General features: G+C 36.2%; 1 protein-coding gene and 1 pseudogene across 1 annotated transcript in view; one reads left to right on the forward strand and one right to left on the reverse strand.

Annotated features, from left to right (window-relative positions):
- Positions 1 to 10903, reverse strand: part of LOC123786447 (proto-oncogene serine/threonine-protein kinase mos-like) — a 38766-nt pseudogene extending 27863 nt beyond the window's left edge.
- NAALADL2 (N-acetylated alpha-linked acidic dipeptidase like 2) overlaps positions 1 to 13130 on the forward strand; it is a 1315864-nt gene that overhangs the window by 91091 nt on the left and 1211643 nt on the right. The window contains exon 2 of the mRNA XM_045788671.2: positions 4705 to 4767. The gene's annotated coding sequence lies outside the window, so the exon portion shown is untranslated. The remainder of the gene's footprint in view (positions 1 to 4704; positions 4768 to 13130) is intronic.

Genomic DNA, 13130 nt, shown 5'->3' on the forward strand with positions numbered 1-13130 from the left:
AAAAGTGATAGGGGGATTACCCTCTAACCCATTCAATCTTGAGAAGAGGCATTGTGCATCATCATTATAATCAGCAAATAAAATCCTTATGAAGGCCACTTCCCTAAAGTCTCCTTTCTTTTTTTAAACATAAGTTTGAATAAACACAGCAAGTGGAATTTAGTAGAAGCAGAATCCAATGAGAGTTAGTCCTCTGTAAGGATTTCAGAACTTCCTCTACTTTATTTGCAGGTAAGTATAGTTTATCTGCTCTGGGGAAATGGTGCTGATTATTTAAAAATCAGAGATGAAAGAAGAAGCCCCAAAGCAAGATGATTTATTTGCTTTTTTGGTAAACCTGATTCTGTTTTGTAACCTTTGAAACATGGACTTTATGAGTGATAGTATTAAAATTTATACTCCCTCTAGAGTGTGTTATTAATCATTATTGCTCTGCTGGGCCTCAGGATTACCTGTCTGCATTGTAATGCAGCTTTCCTTAATATTTACAATTGAAATACCAATGGTTCTTAAGACATCTCATATATTTCTATGAATGAAATGGGATTCACTAGAGATAAGGGCTTGCCTCCAGAAATAAACTACAAAATATTAAATTCCTCTTACAAATTTGTAGAACCTTTTAAACCAATGCTAATTTTATACTTCTGAAATGAAATATCTGATTCTAATGGTTGTCCTTCAGTGGTCCAAAAAGTAAATGAAATTATTATCTAAGGATAGTTATATTAGAAATAAAAACACTAAACTATATGTACTTGAAATTCTAGGGCCTCTGCTAAGCAGTATGTGATCTGGAGATACCGGGATGACCTCAAACCAAACTTGCCCAGGAGATTTTCAGTTCTGCCAAGTTCTTAGCACTATCGAGAGCTCTTATTAATATTTTCTGTAGGAAAGGACAGTTGGGTATAGAACTTGCCTAAATTTGGGAGTAGTAGCAAAAAGACCTTTTTTGGAGGAGCTTTCCCACTGAATCAAATTCAGTCATTGAGTTCTATTATGAATCAAAGGGTACAAGATAGCATTGTTCTTAGGAGCTCATAAAATAGTGAGGGAGACAAACGTATACACTAAGATTTTTCAGACTATACTGAGGGAAAATTGACTTGAACATGTTTCAAACCTTAATCTATTCTGGGGGAGGGAATGTTCTCAGAATTTCTGCCCTTTTTTTCCGGTATTCTTTTACTTCTTCATTGAACCCACTTAGTTTCACCCTTTCTACACTTAATTGGTCCTGCACCAAACTATATCCCCTATTGACTTTTGCAAGAAATTCTTCACACTATACATGACAATTATAAATTTATAAATTAATTGAAGATTTGGTGGGTTATGTGGGAAGAGGTCATGTCATGGAGACTTCCATCCGCTCCACTTCCTGTTTCTTGTTGTTTCATCATTTCTGACAGCTCCCCAAAACTCAAACTCCTAATACGTTGTTTTCTTCTCTATCTAGCAAAGCCCATCTACCGGAATAGTCTGGTTTCCCCCTTTCCCACAAGATTGCTGCTTGTTTTTTATATTGTTGAATAAGTAATACAGAAATTGCAGATGGGATAGAGAGAGGGAGAAGCAACACAAAGGAACTTAGAGATTTTGGAAGCATTCAAATTTAAAATGTCAAATTGGAGCATAGTGATTACAGTATATGTCACTTTAAAACTTCATAGTAGATCTTGGAACAAGATTAAAAATCCCTTTTAATCTCATTCCAGCTGTGTGGTTGAGAGTAAAGCATTATTCCAAAGTATCCCTAGTATTTTCTGGGTCAGGAAATTACTACTTTAGAAAAAGAGAGGCATTTGGAACCAAAATTTTGATCTGGACATTTAATAATAAAATGTACTACACCCAAGAAATGCAAGCTAAAAAAAAAAAATGAAAGCTACATATAAAATCAATTAAAAGCAAAAACAGAGTTATTAGGAAATCATGTGATTGTTGTGGTTGGATATTAAAAAACATTTTTTCTCCACTTGAAGCACCATATGGTTGGCAACAATTTAAAAAAGCAAACACGCATGTATTTATATATATGTGCTGCAGAAAAATATATTTTAATTTTGTACATTATGTTTGTGTATAAAGAACTAGAACAAATTAGTACTTTTGAAAAAAAGTATTTGATAGGATCTGCTATTAAATTTCTTATATCACATATTGCACAGTGTTTCTTAGTAAAAGTGTTATAAAGCTATTTAAATAAAACTAAGAATTATCTAGTTTGTAAGAAAAATTGGGACATATTTCACTGGTTGGTTTAGTTCATAAAATATTTCAAAATGTAAGCAGTGAAGGAAATTTTTGACCTAAACTTAGACTTGGGATATACCTCTTTTTGTTTGTTTAATATTGTTTGGGATGCTAGCTAAGTACACAGTGCTCTGATGCTGCTTGAATTTATTTCACATAACAGGTCCAGAAGTGAGACAAATTAATGTAGCAGCTGAATGACATTATCACAGACTCTGTTTCTTTCTGTCCTTCTGCTCGGCCATCCTCAAGATGTTAGCTTTGTCCTCAGACTAACTTCCTTCATGCCCACAAGATGACTACATCAGTTCTAGGCATCATATCCATATATAACAGTAGGAAAAAAAGCGTTTTGTTAGGAGGGTGGAAACTTTGCTAGGAGTCCCAGAACACCTTTCCTTCCATCTTTGGCTAGATATGGATAACATATATACCTGTGAATCAATCCCTGGCAAAACAATTGGGGCCACTGTGATTCACTGAGCCTAAATCAAAATTGTCTTGAATCTGAGCACAAGCATCCTCTTCAGAATTTCTTAGGAAAAAGACATGTAAGGTGAATCAGAGGGTTTGCCTAGCAAAGAAGAGGAAAAAAGTGGGTAAAAAGCTAACAAAGTCTGTTAGAGAAACATAGTATCCAGCTCTAAGCCAGTGGTTCTAAATGCTGCGTACACTTCAGAATTACCTAGGAAACTTTTAAAAAATATTTTGAATTAATTGGTCTGGGTTGCACGTAGATACTAGCATTAAAAAAAAAAATGCCCCTGGTGATTTTAATGTATAGCTAAGTTTGGGAACCAGTGCTGTAGGCACTGAAGATAGAGTAAGGAGACAAAAACTTTCATGAGTCTGTACACATTTATCGGCTCAAGCAGCTTTTCAGCTTTATTGAACATTATCTGAAAATTAAACACAGTCCAGGTGGGTATAATTACCAACCCGAAATCTTAGACCACAGTTAATTTGCCACACCCTTAAATGGTGCTCCCTGCCATATTCACGGGCCATGTTCTAAGACTGTATACTATTTGGGTACTTAAAGTACCCAGACAGCTTTCCTAGCCAATCTAAGTTGGGGTTTTATTTAAAGGTAGGAATGTCAGTCCCATTTTTGTGATGAGAGAACTGAGTTGCAGACAGGCTATTAGCGGAAGAGGTAGAAGTAGAGTTCTTATAACAGTATCCTGACCGCCAGGGTTTCCTCCTTAGTGTTACTACTTATATTCTTGTTGTATTTGAGAAAGGTATCATTTATTTAGATCACAGTAAAGCTTCATAATTATAATAGGTACACCATTTATTGACAGCTTACTATGTATGAGCCAAGAACTGTGCTAGGTGCTTTATCCTTGCCCGAACATTTGTTTAATCATAGCAACAATCACATGCAGTAAATATTATTAACGGTACTTTAGGGATAATGAAATTGGAAGTGAGAGCTTATTATTTCTCCAGTGTCTCTTAATTAGTTCACTTCTCTGGAATCTAGAATTTGTATCCATGATGCCATGGGTTGCATTGGCATATAAAATACCAAAATGCATGTTCTTTTCATTTTGCTGTTCACAGAGATTTGATTTTGTACAGCTTCCCAGAACAGTAAATACCTATTGGTTGATTAATGGGTAATAGATGCTGGGTAGCCCTGGACTGGTTTGCATTTTCCCTGCACATTATAATTTACATTTTTTTTTAGAAGTAAGTTTTTTCCAGTGGCTTTGCAACTATGCTAAGTACTGAGCATATGATCAAAGAACAATTGAATGGATAAATGAAGTGGAATCTTTAGACTGCTTAGTTTAGAGTTGCTCAAATTATAAGGACTGTGAAACTTCTTTGCTGATAATTTCTTTTCTCTTAGGAACTTAAAATATTAAAATTAAAGACTTCTAAGATGTAGCTGAAATTGTACTCCCTAGTATTTTAAAACAAATACTGAATTACTGGAGAGTGTACCTTGAGTTGTTCAGTCATACTCCATATTGCCGTTTTTAATAAAAACAATACCCTTTTAATAAAACGACATAATTGGTCTGTATGGCTGACATTTATTTAGATGCTTGATTTACAATTTTTTTTTTCTAATTGAAAGATAAGAGGAAAATAAACTTGGCAATGGCTATTAAGGACTGACTGGTTTAGTTTTTCATAGAGATAACGTTTTCCAAATTACTGAATTATGATACTGAAAATGAAGGGCAAGCTCCTTGTTGGGGGGAAAGTGTTAGAGTAGCCCTAATGCAGAATCTCATTAAAGCAACTGTCAGGATTCCTCTATTTTACCATCACCTCCCCTATTCTGTAAGAAGCAACTGTCGTTTTGAGTGAGTGTACTGCCAAAGAGGCATTTACAAATAAATGAAAAATGTCACAATTGATTTCACTCCTTCCAGAAAACTGTGTGTCAGCTTTGTCACAAACTGTCTTTGTTATTCTCTGTTTTAGATCTCCCAGCTGGACATTGGAAATAACTTTTGATGGTTTAGGGCCTCTCTCATTTGACCCCAGGTAAGCCCTCTATTGGTGACCTTTTACAAATATTTGTAAAACTATTTGAACAGTTAGAGAATATAAAACCTTTCCCCCTCTTTCTCTCTGTAACTGCTGTTTTTGTCAAAAAGTATTCAGATGTCAATATCGTTTACTTACACTTTTCAACACTGCTGAGAATTATTCCATGCATTACAAAACACTGTAAAATTATGCAATTATATTTCACATTGTCTTCTCCAATACAATGGTTTGTTGTTAGCATGCTTAATCTAATAATAATGCTAATAACCAGATTACTTGTAAAGAAGATATATGGCCATGCATTTCCCATATTTTGAAATAAATGTCTAAATTTTTATCACTTATTTTTATATTATCTTGGATACATAAGTCCTTCATATAATTTTTATATAACATCATTGATACACATTCGTTATTGCCATCACCATAAACCGGTCCACTCCCTCTACCACCGTCATGCTAACATCATTGAGGTCTTATTCTGAGCCACATACTGTGCTAAGCAATTATATGAATTATCTTATATAAATGTATCACAGTGGTACTTGAATCCTAAGTTAATATGGATTTGGAAAAAAAGCAACTAATTAGAAATTGCTAGCAGCATTTTTTATTATGGATATTAAATTAAAGGAAAGTAAATCTTCATATAATTATACTTTAAGAGATTTTAATCAGTATAATTAGTTATAGATTGTGCCATCATTTGAGATTATTTAGCTTTCTACTTGAAAGATCATGGAATGGACCAATTAGCAATATTCTGTTTCTCTTGGAAAATAGAAGTTGAAGTAATCACTCATTCATTCGACAAATATTTATTGAACACCGATTATGTGCCATTTACTTTGAAGACATCATGGTGAAGAATATGTATCTAATTCTCATGACTTTACAATGTAGTGGCAGTCAAAAAATAGGCAAGTACAATGTAGTGTGATGAATGAAAACAATAGGGAAATACATGAGGTACAGTAGAAGAAATGAAGTGAGCGTCTAAGCCAGACGGGATGGATGCTCAGGGAGTGAGGTGGAAGTAGAAGGTGGAGGAATATTAAGTTTTAGTTGTGATGTCTGAAGGGTAGTGTTTAAGATAGGGAGATATGTCTGAAGAATTAAGGAAGAGGCAGATCATGAGTGTCCTCATGAGCCATACTTAGGAATTCAGATATAGTTGCGAATAATGGCAGTTAGACTAGAAAGACTTCATCTGTTATTAGACATTCTCTTCAAATCAGGCTGGTCAAATTCTCACAGCACTAGCTTTCTATATATACAGTGAAGGAAGGCAGGCCATTCTTCCTCCTTCACACCTATATAAATAGAATGTATTTCCTAGAATATAAGGTCTTTATGAGCAAGAACCTGGGTTAAGTCACCTTGTTTTCTCATATCTATTGTAGTACTTTGCACATAGCAGGCTCTCAATATTTATGGAGTAGGATAACAGAATTGAATGTAAAACTTTGGAAAATGGATAGGTTGACCTACCAGAGGCTACCTGCAAAGACTGACTATTTATGATCATAACCTCTTCTTTCACTGATCAGTTGGCATAAACGGCAACATTCTTTTCCACATCTCCTCCTTACTTTTAGATTTATAGGAAGAGGCTTCATCAAAGTGAATCAATATGAAAAGCAATTTTTAAAACAAACAACATGTCAATTTGCAAATAAAAAATATGTCAATAAATTCTCTTTAAACTAAAAAAGGTTTGGAGGAAACTAAGGATACATGAAGAAAATGATTTTTAGCAAAAGAAATAATAATATATACAATTTTTATTTATTCATTTTTTAACTCTAGAAAATACATAGTCAAATACATTATAAAAACTTTCTTTTGTAATGAGAGAGATGAAATGAAAATGATGATTATATGAATCATGTATTGTAAGATAATGTATCAGGAAGATAAATTTCACTTGTTAAGCAAGCAAAAATAATTTAATGAGGAGCCTTTAAAAATTATGGTGACCGGGGCGCCTGGCTGGCCTGGCGGGAAGAGCATGCAACTCTTGATCTCAGGGTCACGAGTTTGAGCCCCACTTGGGTGTAGAGATTACTTAAATAAGTAAATAATTTAAAAAACTATGGCAATTAACAAATCAGAAAATTACTTTAATAGTGTGCAGTTGACCTAGGGGAGTCAAACCCCAAATGGTTGAAAATAGGTGTATAACTTTCAACTCTTCCAAAACTTAACGGCTAATAACTTACTGTTGACAGGAAGCCTTACTGATAATGTAAATAGTCTGTTAGCATATATTTTGTATGTTATATACCTTATTTACTATTTTCTTAGAATTAAGTAAGCTATAGAAAAGAAAAAGTTATTAAAATTATAAGGAAGAGAAGATACTTTTACAGTACTGCTCATAAGTGGGCCTGCACAGTTCAAACCCATGTTGTTCAAGGGTCAACTGTATATTATCGTATAGTGTAGACATTTTGGGTTCAGTTATAAAAATAAGTTCTGTATTTCTTACCACTGCAATGCTCTCCATTCTAGAGTCTTTTCTTTGACCAGCTTTTCTAGCATTATTCCTTTAAGTGTGCTGTTTTACAGTCATTTTTCTGCTGGATTGTCTTTGGGACCAGTGGAGCATTTCTGAGAATTTTTTGTTTGTGACCACATGTAATTCTGGAAGTGCTATGAACACTCACCCAAAGCTGCACAGAGTAGGATATCAGCTTTCATGTCTTTTTGGTGTTCTAAGCGTAAGGAGATAAAACTAGTAGGACATTTAAATTATTTTTTTCCATTTTTCCAAAATGAAAAAAACTTTTAAAAATATAAAATCTAACTATATAGAATATTTAAGGAATAAAGAAAATAAAAACAAGGATACCAAGTTGCATTTAGAATCTGTCAACCTTAGTTATAATTTGTTGTCCTTTGGGTAACGGCAGTATTTTACAAAATGAAGAGGCAATTCTCAGAGAAATGTTGCCTAGTGTTATGGAATAGTGGACGTTTATCTGGCTTGCTATCAGTCAAAATACAGGTTAAAAATAGCCAAATTAAAACAGATAAAATGAAGAGTAGAAATTGAGAGTAGAAAAGTAAATGAATAGAAAAGAAGCAGAAATGAGAACAATAAAACTGGGGAATATTGTGAAGGGGATCAGGATATGCCATCCCTAAATTTGACTCTGGCATAAGAATTACTTTGAGCTGAATGTATTCGAGGTCCTGAAATCCCTTATCTGCCTAAAAGCAGAGCCTTCCAGAAGAATTCAGAAGTCATTAAATCCCTTTCTGCAAAGCGACTCTAAGCTCACGATGCCCAAACAGACATTACCACAATACTGTCATATCCTCCATCCATTTTCCTAAAGGCCCTTTTATTTTTCCAAAAAGTGATTTGCTTTTCCACAGGTGCCCTTTCTCCCCCTCCCTTTCCCTTAATGAGTTCAGTTCATAGACCCCAAATTCTAACCTCCCCTTTGAGTTAATCATCTCTTAGTCCTCCTTGTGTAAACTCAGTGGGCATGTTAAAGGATTTTTGTTTGGTTTTCTCTTACTGATCTCTCTTTTGTCAGTCTAATTTACAGGGCCCTGGCCACTAACTTAAGATGTATAGAGGGCAAAAGATTTCCTTCCCTACAATGGAGGCCTAGGGCTTCATAGCACATGGATACAAGCATTATGGATTTCACTTTTAGGGATATTTAGTGTAGGAATTTGCTTCCGTGCACCTCCTAGGTCAACACTTGATATAATCTAACTCTTTTGTTATCTGATCTCAGTTTATCAGTTCTGCCTCTGGTCTAAAGCTGGTCCAAATGAAATATACTTATAACGAAGAGATAAAAGGTGAACCACAGGGGTGCCTGGGTGGCTCAGTCAGTTAAGTGTCTGCCGTAGGCCCTGGTCATAATCACAGCATCCTGAGATCCAGTCCTCCTGCAGGCTCACTGCTCAGCAGGGAGCCTGCTTTTCCCTGTCCCTCTCCTGCCTCTCTGTCTCCTTGTGCTCTCTCTCACTCCCAGTCGCTCTCTCAAATAAATAAATAAAATCTTAAAAAAAAAAAAATAAAGATGAACCACAAAGGCATTCTGAATGTCCTTATAATGATGTAAGAAAGATGATAGGGTTTGAAGCCAAAGGCCAAGAAAGCATTCTTGAGACGTCTTCGGTACATAAAGGTGATTTTATTGAAGCAGGGGGACAGGACCCGTGGGCAGAAAGAGCTGCAAGGGGGTTCTGAGGCGTAGCGGATTATATACTTTCAAGTTGGGAGGGGTTAGGGATAGTGTAAGTCTCTAAGGAATTTTGGAAGCAAGGTTTCCAGGACCTTGAGAAGGCTGGCTATTGTTGGGAAAATATCATTTATTACTGTCGAATAAAACCTTAGTCATGAGATCCTTCAGCTGTATATCAGTGGGCTATATGCTTGGGGGATGATTGCCGACACATATCGTGGGGTTTAGAGATAAAGGAAATTTATAAAGGAATTTTTTTTTTAAGATTTTATTTATTTATTCGACAGAGAGAGAGACAGCCAGCGAGAGAGGGAACACAAGCAGGGGGAGTGGGAGAGGAAGAAGCAGGCTCATAGCGGAGGAGCCTGACGTGGGGCTCGATCCCAGAACGCCGGGATCACACCCTGAGCCGAAGGCAGACGCTTAACCGCTGTGCCACCCAGGCGCCCCTATAAAGGAATTTTTATACACTAAAGTAGACTTACAGGATCCTGCAGTGGGGGGGCGGGGTTCTGCTAGGATTGCCTTTTGCCCTTAGCAAAGTATTGAGGCAGTTCAGTCCCTAGAGAAATGTCACTCAGTACCTGTTTCAAGGACTTGTCAATGGGCTGTTGGTAGTAAGGAAGTTTAATAATTTTTCTTCTGCCTTTGTTTCCCACATCAATAATACCTCTAAAATGTGTTTTTTAGCAAAAACATTACCCTCTGTCTTTAACAACAACTATAGGTCTCTAATATATAAAATAAAAATTTGGTTACAGATCTTCTACTTAGGATGGGGTTTATCCCAAAAGACCTATTATTAAATTGATAATATCATAAGTCCAAAATGCATTTAACCCCTGTCCTACCAAACATCATAGCTTAGCTTAGCCTACTTGAAATGTGCTTAGAACACTTACATTAATCTATATTTGTACAAAATCATCTAACTAAAGCTTATTCTATAATAAAGTGTTGAATATCTTATGTAATTCGTTAAATACTGAAAGTGAAAAACGGAATGACCGTATGGGTACAAAATGGTTGTAAGTGTATGGATCATTTACCCTCGTGATCGTGTTGTCTGACTGGAAGCTGCGGCTTGCTGCTCCGGCCCAGAATCACAAGGGAGTAGCATACAGCATACTGCTAGTCCGGAAAAAGATCGAAAATCAAAATTTGAAATACGGTTTCTATTGAACGTGTATCTCTTGCTTTCACACACCACCATAAAGTTGAAATATCGTAAGTTGGGACTTTGTAAGTCAGGGATCATCTGTACTTTCTTTAATGTATGAAAGAGCCCAAAGATATCAGCCCCTAATCCATAATACCTGATTTTTTTTTTTTTAAGATTTTATTTATTTATTCGACAGAGAGAGAAACAGCCAGCGAGAGAGGGAACACAAGCAGGGGGAGTGGGAGAGGAAGAAGCAGGCTCATAGCGGAGGAGCCTGATGTGGGGCTCAATCCCATAACGCCGGGATCACGCCCTGAGCCGAAGGCAGACGCTTAACCGCTGTGCTACCCAGGCGCCCCACAAATAGGAATTTCTGATAAGACAAAAATAATGGTTTCTTTGGCTATAAAATAAGAGCTCAAATCAGAAAAATCACTGACTCCTTATATATTCAGAATAGGGAATTAAATAAAAAGTTCACAGAACAAAATTTCTTCTACTAAGAGGAAAAAAAAAAGCAGAAGATGTAGCCAGGCCTGCCAGTGGGATGTGTAAACAAGTGCAAGCTGGACCCGTGGCCGAAGGGTGGCTTCTGGCTGGGCCAGGTGGTGGTAACAGTCCGAAGCGCAGGCTGCCGGGTTTCGGGGTCATTTCCGAATCCCATTCTGTCTATTGGTTTCCTTCTTTCACTTCCACCTTCTGACTCCGACAGCACCTGTTCTGTACCATTACCCTGGCAGGCAGCCTTAATGTACATTTTAACGAAATCTTTGTGCCAAATTTTCTCAAGTTACCAGAGGCAATTGTTAAAAAACCTTGCAGAACAAGTAGGACAAAACAAAACAGTTTTCTGTGCAAGCTATGATAGTCAAATATACTCCTGGCAGGAAGACCTCTTGTGAATTTTACACACAATATTAGAAACTGGCTGTTGGCAAGGAAAACTTCAGTTGTTTTTAATTGTCTCGATGAAGGGGTGTAAATCTCCTCCATTCCATTGCTGTTTATTGAATGTCTGTTCATGCTAACATGCCCAATTTGGCTTCTCTTTTTCATTAATATAGCTATGCAAATTTTCAGGAACTGAGACAAAAGCAGGTGTGTGTATGTGTGTGTGTGTGTGTGTGTGTGTGTGTGTGTGTGTGTGTTTGCATTAAGACAAAGCCTTTTCCAGGCAATACACCAGGGCTCATGACAACTTGTTGCCTGGATACTAGGAATCTCACATGTGGGTTTTCTTAATAATAGACATTTTGATTTTTTTCTATAGAAAACTTGGTAGAAGTTTCTTCTTTTAGTAGTTGTGGCCCATCTATGTACCATTTGCCATGTGGAGATGGAAGGGGAGAATTAAAATAAAACTTCTCTCAAAACAGGAATAACATAGTTTCTGTTTGGGACACATATTTGTCCTAGGGTTTTGGAAGTACAGTTTTGCACATTTCTTTCTCTTTCCGTATTGCTCTCCTTTAATTCCAAGCTCTTATGGAATATTCATTCTTAAAATATTAAAATTCAGGTAACATGAATTTCAAAGAAAACTTTCAGAGGCTTCTTCCTCTCAGTGCCTGTTACACCTGTTCCACATTCCATTTGTTTTGAAATCCATAATTTTAACTGAGAATGAAGTAAATTAAAAATTATGAAGAGAATTTAGTGAAGAATTTTGTAATAGATTATTTTTGATTACCATATATCTGAGTAATCTTTTGTAAAATTTTTACATGCTGGTCTAAGTTCTTCTAAATTAGAAAATTGGAATGTGTGCCAAGCACAGATTCAGGTCAGAAAGATGAAAGACAATAATTAAGTAACATGAAGGTTAATTGTCTAGGGACTTCACAACTATATAAGTACAATATGTTTATTTAGTAAATTTAAAGTGGGTTAATCAATCAGCCATTCAGCATACCCTGACTATGTGACATGTGTATAAAAATGTATGGGGTGCTATGAAATATATTTTTTAAGCAATCAAAAAGCTGTACTGGACTTACAGTTTTAGGTGTTATGGAATGTAGAGTTCAGTATGTTTCCTGCTGCAGAACTGTCTACAATTATAGGAAAACAAAATTGGCACTAAAAAAATAAGATAAAATTAGGGAAAAGGAGCATTTTTAAATAGGTGCTAATATGAGGTGAAAGCGTGTTTGTCAAAGTCGTTAGAGGAGGGTTAAATAGTTTGCTGTGGAATTTTCAGAGAAAATGTTAGAGCCAATATGGCTTCACGGGACTGTGGCAGATGCGGAGAACTTGGGTAGATGAAAGAGGTAAATAGAAATCTTTCTGGAGTCATCGACAGCATGAACTATAAAAGTAGTCTTTTGGCAGGTAAGGTCAGGGAGAATGACAGTGCAAGAAGGACACTGTAGTGACTGGAATAGAGGATTTGTCCTGGGCAGTTATTACTGGATTTAAGGAGAAGTAACTAGGGTCAGGGTCTTCACAGCCAGGCAGAGTATTTTAAATCTAGACAGTGGACAGTGTTAATTTCTCGGCCTGGGAGTGTCATTATGAAGACAGATCTTCTGTGACGGGAACCTAGGCTGAGATTAGAGGCAGGATGGTTGGCTGGGAGAGAGTTGTGAGTATCTATGCAGGGGAAGAGTGGGCTGAGTGAGGGTATGTTTGGGGGAGTGAATGAAGAAATACAGTGTGAGTAATTAAGCAATATTTTACTGATGCTTATTTCTTATTTACAAATATAGTACAATAATTAACACATTCCAGAGACAGTAATTAGCAATCAGGTTAAATTACTTTGATTACTTTGTTTGCGTTTAATGAAAAACATTTTGAGAAAGCTACTTTCTAAGGTGTTTTATAGGTCCTCTCAATATAATGTCTCTTTTGCTTTTACTTCATTCTCTCCCTCTCCCTTTCCCTTTCTGTCCCTTAGCTCTTTTTCTCTGTCCTCTCTTTCCAAGTTTTCCTCTTCAAAGAACAAAATTTTAGTGTGTGTTTTATTAAATTATTTTTTTAAA

The sequence above is a fragment of the Ursus americanus genome, chromosome 4 (assembly GCF_024610735.1).
Source record: "Ursus americanus isolate L20-20 chromosome 4, mUrsAme1.1.p, whole genome shotgun sequence".
Classification (NCBI taxonomy): domain Eukaryota; kingdom Metazoa; phylum Chordata; class Mammalia; order Carnivora; family Ursidae; genus Ursus; species Ursus americanus.